Here is a 13,168-nt window from a genome sequence, read left to right on the forward strand (position 1 = left end):
GCCAACCATTGAGCTTATCTCATTCACGTTCAAGAATTTCTTTGGTTGGGAGCATTTTTAGAAGAACTCACTTAAGACACTCCAAGGCATGACTAAGCATAGATTTTTGTGGAAATTGAAGGCAATCCTAGAGGAGTGGTAGCTTTGGATTGGATTTAGAAGTAGCTAAGGCCATCCTCATCCCTAGGTTTTGAATTTAGAGGTGAGATTCCCCTGCTTTAATATCCAAGTGGTGTTCTTGAGTTTGTATGGTTTTTGATTTCCAAATTGTATGTTTATGGGTGTTTGGAGTAGTGGTTTTTGTTGGCTAGGTTTAGTATATAGTTTATATGGGTGGAATTCTGTTAAAAACACCTGGATTAGTTGAAAGTAGTGTCTGAAATTGTAGAGAAATTGCTAGGTTTGTGATTCGAGGAAGAACATCATGTTCTGGGCATATTTTCAGGTTCTAGGGACCTAGCATGGCCGCGCTAGTGTCCCTGAAAATGGGAAATTGGAATCCAATTTGGGGACTCGAGTGGAGGGGTGCGACTGCGGCAATGGTCCAGAAGCCCCAAACTTTCTGTGGGCGCGACCACGCCAGGGGGCCCCGAAATGCTAGTTTTATGATTTTTATGGCTAGGCCCGGGGGCTCAGGGAATCTGACTTGGGAGCCTTCTTGGGGGCTCGGGGGACATTTTTAGTGCCCTGTTAACTGGGAACCATGGTTTTAAGAGTTAGAGTTCAGTTTGGAACTTGGGTTCTAGGGTTAAATCCTGATGAATGTATACTTGTGTTGTGACTAGGGTTTCCACCAGGCTCGGGTCAAGATTAGCACTCAAGGTCGTTCCACTATTTGCACGAGGATCGAGGTAAGAAAACTACACCTGATGCGTGAGATGCATGATTGAGGCTTGGCCCAGCTGTTAATATAATATGATTGGGGCTTGGCCTATTTGTTAAATGTAAACGTGATTAAGGCTCGGGCCCAGCTAATGAGCATGATTGTAATTATGCATGTGTATATCTGTTTTAGTATACTGTAATGCATTGTATCTTTATGTATGATGAATGTATCATGTGGATGTTTGTTCAGGCTAGGAAGCTCAGTTTATAAGTTGAGAATTTGTCTGTTTCATCTGATTAAAGCTCGACCTGTTAATCGGGGTATATTTGGTTAAAAGGGGCTCGACTTATAAATTGAGGGTTTCCAAGGCTCGACTTATAAGTCGAGGGTCTGTAAGACTCTGCTTATAAGCCGTGATCAGCATTATGCACGTAGAACACACACCGTTATGGCTAGGCCACCCTGGGAGTGCATTATGCACTTAACTGGCTCAGATGCTATATGAATAAATAGGAGTGCAACAGTACTTGTGTGACCCCATGGTCATTTACTTGTACAATGTGTATGCTTGGTTCCAGTTATTACTGCTAAGCATGATATTATGTTATGTGAACTACTTGAATTTGTTAATCTGTTTTCTTGCTGTGTCTTTTGGCTCACGGGTGCTATGTAGTGTAGGTAAGGGTAAGGAGAAACTTGACCAGCCATGAGTTGGAGAGCATTAGAGGTGACGTGTACATATGCAGTCCGCTCGACCGCCATGGCCGAGATATCGCATGGGAACTAGGGTTGGACCCTGTTTTGCTGCTTAGGCCGACTTATTTTGTAATCCCTGAGTTGTAAACAATTTTTAAACTTGTCTTTTGGGATCCCATGTAAAGACTAAAGTTTTCTTTTAATGGAATTGTTTGTTCCTCGACCAAGATTTTTAATACCTGAACCCTTAGTGGCTTAATCACATGTTTTAGTCCAAATGACTCGTTTAGTGAGTCCCACACTAATTTAAACACACATGGCAACAGACCCTAATTACCAGGGCGTTACAATCAAAGTCTGAAATAGCTACTTACAGAACAAGTTTGTTAGACTCAACGAGCAAAGAATAAATAATTCGAGCAAAAGAGTTAATGAAAAGTAAAGTACCCATGCCTACACTATCTTCAGAGAAACAATTTAAAAATGAAGTGTTGTTCGACCAAGAAACATCTGCCTCCCCCTCGAACAGATCAAGAAGGGGAAAGAATAAGTCATAAGGCCTATTATTACACTTAGAAAATGAAGAAGTAATTTTATTATTACTTGGAGTGTTGCTCTCATCGTCTGAAGAGGACATGTCTTAGGGGTATTAACCACATGTTGACAATTGTTCTCCTCGCTGGCAAGGCTATCCAAAATGTCTACTTGATCGAGCATATCCTAAGTAGGAAGAGGCTGGTACCATGGGCCTAAAACATAAAGAGAAGTGTAACTAAGTATAATTCTAAGATAAAAGACTGGATATGAATGGATGAGGTACTTATTACAACCTCGCTGGAATGATAAATTTTTGGCAAGCAGGTTCGTCGTCAAGAAGTACTCATCGTGATATTGACCAGTGTTGCTCCTAAACGTGGTCACTCTTAAGAAAACTATGATCGTGTCCTGATGACACAAGTAAAAGAAACTAGTTTCATGCTGGTTAGGTTTGGACTTTAACTTGAACAAATAATGGACCTAGTGATGAAGGTGGTAAATGATATAATGCAAAATACATTAGGTATTCATTTGGAGTTATTTAGAAGGGGGCAATGTCAAAATATTCTGCCACCTCTTTGAAGAAGTTGTGCAGAGGAAGAGTTGCACCAAAAGTGATGTGAAAGCGTGACCATGCATTATAGGTCTCTCCAAGAAGGTTAACACACTGGTTGGCTCTTGGGGTGATCATGTTAATTCCCCGGATTCCATATTTTTCAGCATAACTCTCTAGGGTGAGACAATCGTTTTCTTTTGAAGCTTCAACTTTGCTTGGAGACTTGTCGTATTGGTTACCTCAACTGCAGACTCGGTTCTGACTTCTTCATTTCCCGCACTGGTCACTTGCCTAGCAACCTGTGGGTCTGTAGCAGTCCTTTGATGTGTTGTTTGTTTAACTATTGTCATATTTAGAGGAAAAATAACAACAGTTACAGACATGTCAACTAAAGAATTGTTACTCGCGAATCTCCCACTGACCGAGACTCCGATTGGAAGAGTATGGATATTATCTGGATGGACAATGTATGTCCAGTCCTTGGGAGGGTTACTCTTAATTCCTTGTTGTAATTCCCCGACCTTACGACTATATTCCTGGTTGAGAGAGAAAAGTGATAATGATGGTGTTGAACCCCTAGTCGAGAAGATGATCCAGGAGTTCCTGATTCAAGTAAAGTATCTGGTCAATTTTGTTCAAAATAATTGACCAACATTTGTATTAAGTCTGGTGACACGAAATAATCATTTCCCCAGTGTTCGCGTGCATACATCTGGTATGAATATAAATAGTGACTGAGTCATTCGACCAACCTTGTCATGTGTGCTTAAAAGGAAGTGTATTGGTCGAATACAAACAAGTGAGTGTATTCGACCAGGGTCGTATTTGGATTTAAAAGTTAGTTGAAAAGATTTTCACAAATCTTTCCACTTACCTTTTAGGCGGGAAATTTCCCACCATTTTTCAAAAGATGAAAATTGTATTTTCTCTTGAATTTACAGTTTTTCCAATAAATTGCTACAAATTAAGCCTGCTTGAAGCCTAAGTACCATTTTCCTACTCCCCAAACAAGATATTTTAGGAAAATTCGTATTTTACTGAGATAAGTTCTAAATTTTCTACTTTTTTTTTATCAAAAACACAAAGAACATAGAGACATTTTCATGATTCTATATAGATCATGTTGAGAAAGTAAAACATTACAAGGATTTGATCGAGATCTTACTTGAAAGATGATTTTGTGGGTTTACGAGAAAAGCTTCACGAAATTTGAGGATAAAGCAAGAGAGCTTCGGTTTCTTGAGTATTTTTGGAGGAAAGAAAAAGCTGAAGAAGATGAAAGAGTAAGAGGGTAATGGAAAAAGTAGGGCTATATATAGTTCTCCACCCACGTGAGCAGGCGTGATGTCACTACACATGCTTAAAGTCATCATTACTCTAGTTGACGTGACGTCAGCAAGCATGGGGAATTGAAAAGCCATCAGTTGGCTTACCAAGGAAAGAGTCATCATTGCTCCAAATTAATGATTTTCCTTTTTCAAATGTGTCCGAATATAAAAGAACTCCAGGCTGGTCGAAGAGTAAAAATTATCCAGTGTTGATTGCACTATGATAAACTTAGGGGGCAAATGTTTATCCAAAAAACAGACATGATGATGTGGCATGACAAAATGACACGTGACAACAAGAAACATTAATTTTGCTAGCCCTGGTCGAATGGCCTCGAGAAGGGGATGAAGAGTTTCCTCCTTGATTTTATCCAAGTATGTCTAAGGTTGCTGATTGAAGACTTCAGGACAACTATGTACAAGTTGCTCGAAGGAATGCTAGTCGAATGAGGATTTCAGAAGTAGCTTCAACGACTTGATCAATCCGCATTTCACAAGATATTTATGTAAATCTATTTTGAATGTATTTTATTTCATATTCAGTTGTAAAAGACCCACATTAAGCGTGTAGGGCCCATTTCGCACTTGTAAGGTCTAAGGTCCACTAGAATCTTTATAAATAAGACCTCTCAGTGTCATTTGAGGGGGGCTGAGAACTAGAATCTTAAATCTAGATTATGCACTTTCATACATAAACCCTTTTTGTACTATATTTTCTCTCTCAGGCTTAAGAAACTCAGTTAACTCCGGTTTATCTGATCTTGTGTTTGGGATCTTCGTGATTAATAAAAGTACAAGTGGATGTAGGTCATTATCAACTCTTGGGGTCGAACCATTATAAAATTATTTGTCTCATTTACTTGAACTCAAATTTTTTTTTTATCTTTAATCGCTGTTCAACTTTACTCAGTATCAGTTGAGCAAAATAGTGGTCAATAATAATAATAAAATGTAATTATAGGCATAACCTATAGTACTATAGTTTTTACTATAGGTATCAGTGTCATTTTGATTTTTTAGTTTTAGTTATATAATAAACTTAATTTTTTATTTTATAAAAACTTCAATAATATTTTTTATTCATAAAACTTACTAAAATTTACAATATAATTAATTTTGATCATTTTTGTAACACTTAAAAAAATAGTTTTTTATTTAATTAATTAAAATTTTGAAAATTAAACATAAAATAGTGTTTGGTAACTCTATTTTTATTTATTATTTTTAAAAAATTTAATTAAAATTCATTAAATTTTGAAAACAAAAATTTTTCACTTTCAAAATTTTTTTAAACCGTTTTTTACTTTTTGTTTTTTTTTCTTCTCTTCTTTAAATCAACACCTCATGTTATATTGTTAAACAAAAAATAAAAATTATCAAACGTATTTATTATTTTTTTTAAAAACAAAAAACAAAATAGTTATCAAACATATTTTATTTTTTAAAAATAAAGAAACAAAAATAAAAATAATATTTATATTTTTGTGTTTAAAAAATTCAAAAATAAAAATTTTACCAAACACAACCTATATTATTAAAATTTCCTTAAAATAATATTACGAGTCTTCTTTTTTAGGGAATAATATTCCAAGTATTGTATTTACCTAAAAGCAAAACAATCAAAGTAGTTTATTCCCTACTACTACGACTAATAGAAGATAAGTCTAAATTATGATTGTTACACCCAGATTTCAAGCCCTAAGAATTGTGATCTCGAAAGTTGGATTCGTAAGGAATGAACTCGTAATGTCTGGAACGTGTCCGCAACCTAGGCACCGAGCTTGAAAGCAGAGACAACTTCGAAGATGGTAGCCTCGAAACCATTACAAGCTCGAAAGACAGATATCAAATTACGTCTGTTCTCAGATGGCCTCGGATCAGGGGCTCCGAGCCTGACATAAGTATGAGCTCGAAGTATCGTGATCTCTGGGAGATGTCACAGCTCGAACGTCAGTAAGAGATCCAGGTGGGAACAACACTGATACTGTAGATTGATAACTTGGGATATTCCAGCGAGTCATTTTGGAGAGACGCGGTCTGCATTGATTGTTGTAAATCCCCTATAATAAAGGGATATTTATTATGCAGTTATACGCCCCCTGATCTTCAGAGGACGTTTCCTTGTATATAGAATCATAGGCTTTTAACGCCATTAAATTTATTTGCATATAAAGAATAACTTCCCGAAATATGTGGGATAGTATTCTGAAACCTCATCTATAAATAAAGAGATCATGTACCATTGTAAAGACCGAACTTTTGTGATCTTGAGAGAAGCTCTGGAGAATTCATTCTTACAGGATTTCCAGATTTCATCTTAAGTCTTAATAACAAAAACTCGTGGACTAGGCAGAGTTAACTGCTGAACCACGTAAAAAATCCCATTTGTGTTATCATATTTTTCTTGGCCATAACCAATCATTGTTTTCGTGCTCTTATTTCACTGTTGATGAAAAACGGCGTCAACATTTTGGTGCTTTCATTGAGAGCCTTAAGCATTCAGTCGTTGAACAAGTTATGGCCGCTAATAATCAGAACGTTTCTGAAGAAAATTATTCGAGACGTCTTGGGAAACAGCCGATGGAAAACCCAGATGTTGAAGAGAGAAGCGGATCCTCTGATTTTCGGGGACCACCCGCACCACCAAGAGATGAGGATATGTATTACAATCCTGAGCGATATGTTCCCATTGTGGAACTTGAGAACCGGTAGTTGAAACAGCAGTTGGGAGAAGCCAACAAGCGAAATGAGGAGTTGGCAAGGATAGCCGCCGAGGCGCAGGCGGCTCAGCCCCCGCCTCCGCGCGAAAACCAAGCCCCTCCTCCGAGGGACGTGCATATTCCTCCCCGTAGACCCCGTGGGCGTCCACGAAAGAATGCTGCCACAAGAAGGTCGGAGCAACCTCCTGCACCAGAAGATCAGTCGGCCCCCTCTAGGCCTCAGAGAAGTACCCAGGCTAGGGCCCCGGTTAATCCACCTACGGGAGTACCTGTGGGAACTGAGAACAACCGAGCCCCTGCAGAGGCTCGGACTCAAGTCCCTGGGAGCGCACCAAATGCAACCAACCCATCTCGGGCAAACTCCAGACCATCTAGGCCGTGAAATGGGTGGCAACCACCATCACCCATACGGTTCCCTCCATCGCCTATAAGATATCCTTCACCTCCTCGCAGGAATGCTCAACTAGTTCGAGATCAGGACGAAAGGCATGCGGGGAGGAGACAAGGAAACAGGGAAACTTTCCAGGAGTGAAGAGGCGCCGTATCTGAAAAAAGTCAAACGTCCCGGTCTCGCATGGCAGAAATGAGGCGGCACGAAGAAGACCGAACTCGAAATAATCATGCAATGAGTTTTACTAGTGACGACTCTGGAGATACCAGATCGGTCAGCATGCATGATCGAGGTCGAAAGAATGCTAGGAGCTGCAAGAATCGCTCCGACCTATGAGAACACTTGAATCAAAGCCGAGGGAATGTTAACCCAATAAACGCGGACCTGAGGGATCGCCTGAATAGGCGCAAAGACCCCCTACGGAGGTGCGAACTTGGAATTGTGATCGACGACAGTCAATTCTAGACAAGACCCTTTGCGGACCCAGTCAGGAAAGAATTGATCAGTTAGAAAAGGCCTTTAGACTTTTGAAAAACGAGCAAGGTCAGGATCGATATGAAGATTCTGATGAGGAGCTTGAACCGTTTGCTCCCCATATTTCCAACACTCCATTTCCCCAAGGGTTTCGGATCCCTCACGTCCCAACATTTGAGGGAAAGTCCGACCTGTACAGCCATTTGAGTATGTTCAACACCATAATGAGAGCCAGTAACGTGGGTTACGAGCTCAGATGCATGTTATTTCCAGCATCATTGACAGGACTAGCCAAAAGCTGGTTCGAAAAATATAAGAGACACTCAATAACTTCTTGGGAGCAGCTGTCTAAAGACTTCAAGAAGCAGTTCAGAGCCATGATGGGGGTTAGACCTGAGGCATCAACCCTAACTAATGTTCGGCAACAGCCAGGTGAGACATTAAAAAGTTACCTTACAAGGTTTAATTTGGAAGTTGCCCGAGCTCAGAATGTGGATGACAGTGGACACCTAATGGCTATCCAAGCCGGAGTAATGCCAAGAAGTGCCCTATGGGACGACATGCAGAGAAAATCGGTGAGGTCCCTAACCGAGTTTAATAGACGAGCACAGAGGTTTTTCAATGTAGAGGAAGCGAGGTCGACACTTAATGTGACTTCCTAGCCCGTAACTACAACGATAAACATAAACTCTGCCTCAACCTCGGCGGACCCAGTAGCTTCAAAGCCTGCTGTGGAAAACCCTTCCAAGAGAAAAAAGAATGAAGGGAGTAACCCTGAGGCCGAAGGAGGAAAGAAAAAGAAGGGGGAGAGATATTTCTCCGTGTACAAAGTGTACACCGAGCTCAACGAGTCTCGGGAGAACATATACCTGGCTAATGAAAACCAGGTCCCCTTCAGGCGTCTGGACCCAATGAGAAATCAGAAGTCCAAGAGGGACTCCAGTAAATATTGCCGATTTCACAGAGATACCGGGCATACTACTCATGAATGTCGACAGCTGAAAGACGAGATCGAAGGATTGATCTCGAGAGGTTAGTTTAGAAAATATGTCAAGAACCAGAGTACTAATCAAGCGACCGCGAGCCAGAGAACAGCCGCGCCGCAGCCCACACAGAACAACAACTCCCAAGCTAGGGAAGAAGATAGGCCCCCACCAATAGACGGAGAAGACGTGATAACTATCTCGGGAGGGCCTCATCCCGCGGGCATGGGCAGAAATGCCCAAAAGAGATACGTTAACGAGCTTAAGACTGGGAACGGGTCTCCCTATGAACCCGAACCTAGGGCTCCCAAAAGTCAAAAGATTGAATCCCAACCAATAACCTTCACTGAAGAAGACGCGTCCCATGTTCAGTTTCCTCACCATGATCCACTGGTCATCACTCTCCAGCTGGCAAACAAAAGGGTCCACCGAGTTCTCATAGACAATGGGAGCTCAGTTAACATTCTCTATAAAGCAACCCTTGAAAAGATGGGACTCTCCCTTCGCGACCTGAAAGCATGTGCGACTACGCTATACGGCTTTTTAGGAGAAGGAACCGCCTGCATGGGGTCCATCAAACTCCCCGTGACCTTGGGAGACTACCTAGTCTCAACAACCAAGATGATGGAGCTCGTGGTAGTAGACTTGCCTTCGGCCTACAATGTGCTGCTCGGAAGACCCGCCCTGGCTGAACTGGGGGCAGTCTCATCATTAAGGCATCTGGCTATTAAGTTCTCGACCCCTAGTGGCGTCGGGACATTGAAGGGAGATCAATTGGCAGGAAGGGAATGCTACAGCATTTCCTTAAGAGGAAAGAAATAGACGAGCGCACAAGCACTCGTCATTGTTCAGAATAAAGACGGGACAGTTTTAGAGATTGATGAAGAAATCAATCCAAGGGTTGAGGAGAAAGCTGACCTCGAACCCTTAGAGGAGCTCGAAGAGATCCAGCTCGAGAAGTCCGATCCCTCGAAAAAGGTAAAGGTTGGAAAACACCTTTAGGAAGAGGCAAAATAGCAACTTATTTGCTTTCTGAAGAAAAACCAGAAAGTCTTCGCATGGTCACATTCGGACATGGTAGGGATAAGTCTGAACATAGCAAGCCACGCATTAAATATAGGCAAAAGCTTCCCTCCGAAGCAACAAAAGCGAAGACATCTGGATGACGACAGAAAGAAGGCACTGAAGGAGGAGGTCGACAGGTTAAAAGCAAACCGATTCATCAGGGATGCTTTTTACCTTGACTGGGTAGCCAATCCGGTGTTGGTCCCAAAACCTAATGGGACGTGGCGAACCTGTATTGACTATTCAGACCTCAACAAAGCTTGCCCGAAGGACTGTTTTCCATTACCGAGGATTGACCAGCTCGTGGATGCAACGGCAGGGCATGGACTAATGTCGTTCATGGATGCCTATTCTGGATACAACCAGATTCCCATGCATGCCCCCGACCAGGAACATACGAGCTTCATAACGGATAAGGGGCTATACTGCTATAATGTCATGCCATTCGGGCTTAAAAATGCCGGAGCCACATACCAGCGGCTCGTGAATATGATGTTTTCAGAACAAATAGGGAACAACATGGAAGTTTATGTTGACGACATGCTTATTAAGTCTCAACTTAACAAAAACCATGTTGATGACCTTGAAGAGTGCTTTGGCATGCTCCGGAAGTATAACACTTAACTAAATCCTCATAAGTGCACCTTCGGTGTATCTTCAGGAAAATTCTTGGGCTTTATCGTGAACGCTTGTGGAATAGAAGCTAACCCTGACAAGATCCAGGCTCTGATTGACATGCCCTCACCTCGAAAACACAAGGATATCCAAAGTTTGACCGGCAGGATGGCGGCCCTAAGTAGGTTCATATCAAAATCTACGGAATGTTGTCTTCCGTTTTTCAACCTTTTGAGGGGAGGCAAGAAATTTGAATGGACAGAGGAATGCGAGCTTGCCTTCCAGGAGCTTAAAAAGCACCTCGCAGAACCCCCCATCTTATCAAAACCTGTTACAAGAGAAGTACTCTACCTATACCTTTCCACCACCGAACACGCAATAAGTGCAGTGCTCGTGCGAGAAGAAGAGAAGGTACAGAGACCCGTCTATTACATCAGCAAAAGGTTACTGGGGGCAGAGTCGAGATACCCCTTGATGGAAAATATGGATCTCAGCTTAATTCATTCATCTCGTAAACTTCGACCCTATTTTCAAGCACACCCCATCCATGTGTTGACTGATCAACCACTTAGGCAAGTTTTGTCTAAGCCAGAGGCCTCAGGTCGACTTCTTAAATGGGCGGTTGAACTTGGACAGTTCGAGATCACTTACCACCCGAGGATGACCATTAGGGCCCATGCACTAACATATTTTATAGTGGAATGTACTGGCATGACCAACGATGAAGTGATAACCCCGGCCCACAAGCTGTGGAAACTTTACGTCGATGGCTCATCTAATGAAAATGGATCGGGGGCAGGGGTCATTTTGATTACCCCAGCAGGGAGCAGATTTCATTCCGCCTTGAGATTCGACTTCAAGGCGTCGAATAACGAGGCCGAATACGAGGCTTTACTGGCGGGACTTCGCATAGACAAGGAGCTCAAAGCTAAAGTAATACATTGTTACAGCGACTCCCAGCTTGTGGTTAATCAAATCTTGGGAGAATACCAAGCTCGTGGCATGAGAATGGCAGCTTATTTAGAGAAGGCAAAATCCTCATTGGAACATTTCGAGTTCTACGCAATCGAATAGGTTCCTCGAGAGAAAAACTCAAATGCAGATGCCTTAGCTCGGCTCACTACTTCCACCGAGAATGACGAACTAAATGTTGTGCCCATAGAACACCTCTCGGCACCAAGCATTAACGAGCCAGAGGAGGAAGACGTGTGTATGATTGAGTATGAGCCTACATGGATGACCCCAATAGTCGAATATCTCGAGACCGGAGTCCTTCCAAAAGACCGGAACCAGGCTCGAAAGCTAATGTATCAGCTTCCCCGTTACACCAGTTTGGACGGAAAGCTGTATAGAAGGGGGTATTCCATGCCATTACTTCGGTGCGTAACTCCACCCGAAGCCAAGAAAATCATCGAAGAAATTCATGAAGGGTTCTGTGGAGACCATACCGGGGGGCATAGCCTGTCCAAGAAAATCATATGCCAAGGATATTTTAGGCCTACCATTAAATCGGATTCATTCGAGTATGTAAAGAAATGCGACAAATGCCAGAGATTCGCCACGATTCCTCGAGCTCCACCATCCGAGCTGACCATGTTGACTTCCCCATGGCCATTCGCGGTATGGGGAATCGACCTCATAGGCTCTCTCCCAACTGGCAAGGGCGGTGTGAAATATGCTGTAGTCGCTGTGGATTACTTCACAAAGTGGACGGAGGCTGAACCGTTGGCAACAATAACTTCCAAAAAGGTCATTGACTTCGTGGTAAAAAACATCGTATGCCGAGGAAAATTGTATCCGACAACGGAACCCAGTTCGATAGCGACTTGTTTACCAACTTTTGTGAGAAGAATGGAATAATAAAGGGTTTTTCGTCAGTGGCTCATCCTCAGGCGAATGGCCAGGTCGAAGCTGTAAAAAAAACTCTCAAGAGTTCATTAAAGAAAAAGTTGGAGGAAGCAAAGGGACGATGGCCCGAAGAGTTGCCCCAAGTCCTGTGGGGATATAGGACTACAGCTCGAACATCAACGGGACATACCCCGTTCTCGCTAGCGTATGGTTGCGAAGCTATGCTGCCTATCGAGGTCGAAATCCCTACAATACGAACTCACATTTATGACCAAAGCTCGAACCATACTCAGCTCGAAGAAACCTTAGACTTGATTGAAGAAAAAAGAAACGAAGCTCAGTTGAGGAACGCTGCCTACCAGCAACGAGCTACCAGGTACTTCAACAAGAGGGTTCAGGATCGAAAGTTTGGTGTGGGAGACTTGGTGTTAAGACGCGTATTTTTGGCAACGCGAGATCCAGCAGCCGGTGTGCTCGGGCCAAATTGGGAAGGACCATACCAGATAGAGTCAGTCATCCGACCTAGTGTTTACAAACTAGCGAGATTGGATGGGAGCTTGGTACCGCGAGCATGTAATGGCGAACACCTAAGACCTTACTACCAGTAGTATAGGAAGGATGTCGCCTGTAACCATGATTATTTATTAGTACTATTTTGTTTACTTTTGAATTCCATCAAATAAAGATCTATTTCGTTCAATATGTTATATTTCTCTTTATTTTTTCAATCTCTCTTAATTTAATAACCTATGGTCACACTCATAGGATATTAAGGGGGCATCATTGGTATATATACCATCAGCTTGAAAAGTAAAATAACATACACGAAATACATGCAAGCGTTTGGAGATAACCAAATGCGCCAGTTAAGACGGTTTGGATATAACCAAGCTGTCAAAAACGTACAAGTGTTTAAATGTAACCAAATACGCGAGCTAGGATAACTAGCTAAAAACCAAATTATAAAAATAAAAAGTGTATGGATTACAAACCAATCACAACCTTAAAAGGTTTGGAACAAACCAGCTAAAACTAATCGACAATAAGTTGGAACCTAAACCTACTTCGAGATAAGTCGAGATCGAGGCTGGAATATCTTATGGGAAAATAGTTTCGAACTCATAACCTC

Source organism: Humulus lupulus, chromosome 9 (assembly GCF_963169125.1).
Source record: "Humulus lupulus chromosome 9, drHumLupu1.1, whole genome shotgun sequence".
In the NCBI taxonomy this organism is placed as follows: domain Eukaryota; kingdom Viridiplantae; phylum Streptophyta; class Magnoliopsida; order Rosales; family Cannabaceae; genus Humulus; species Humulus lupulus.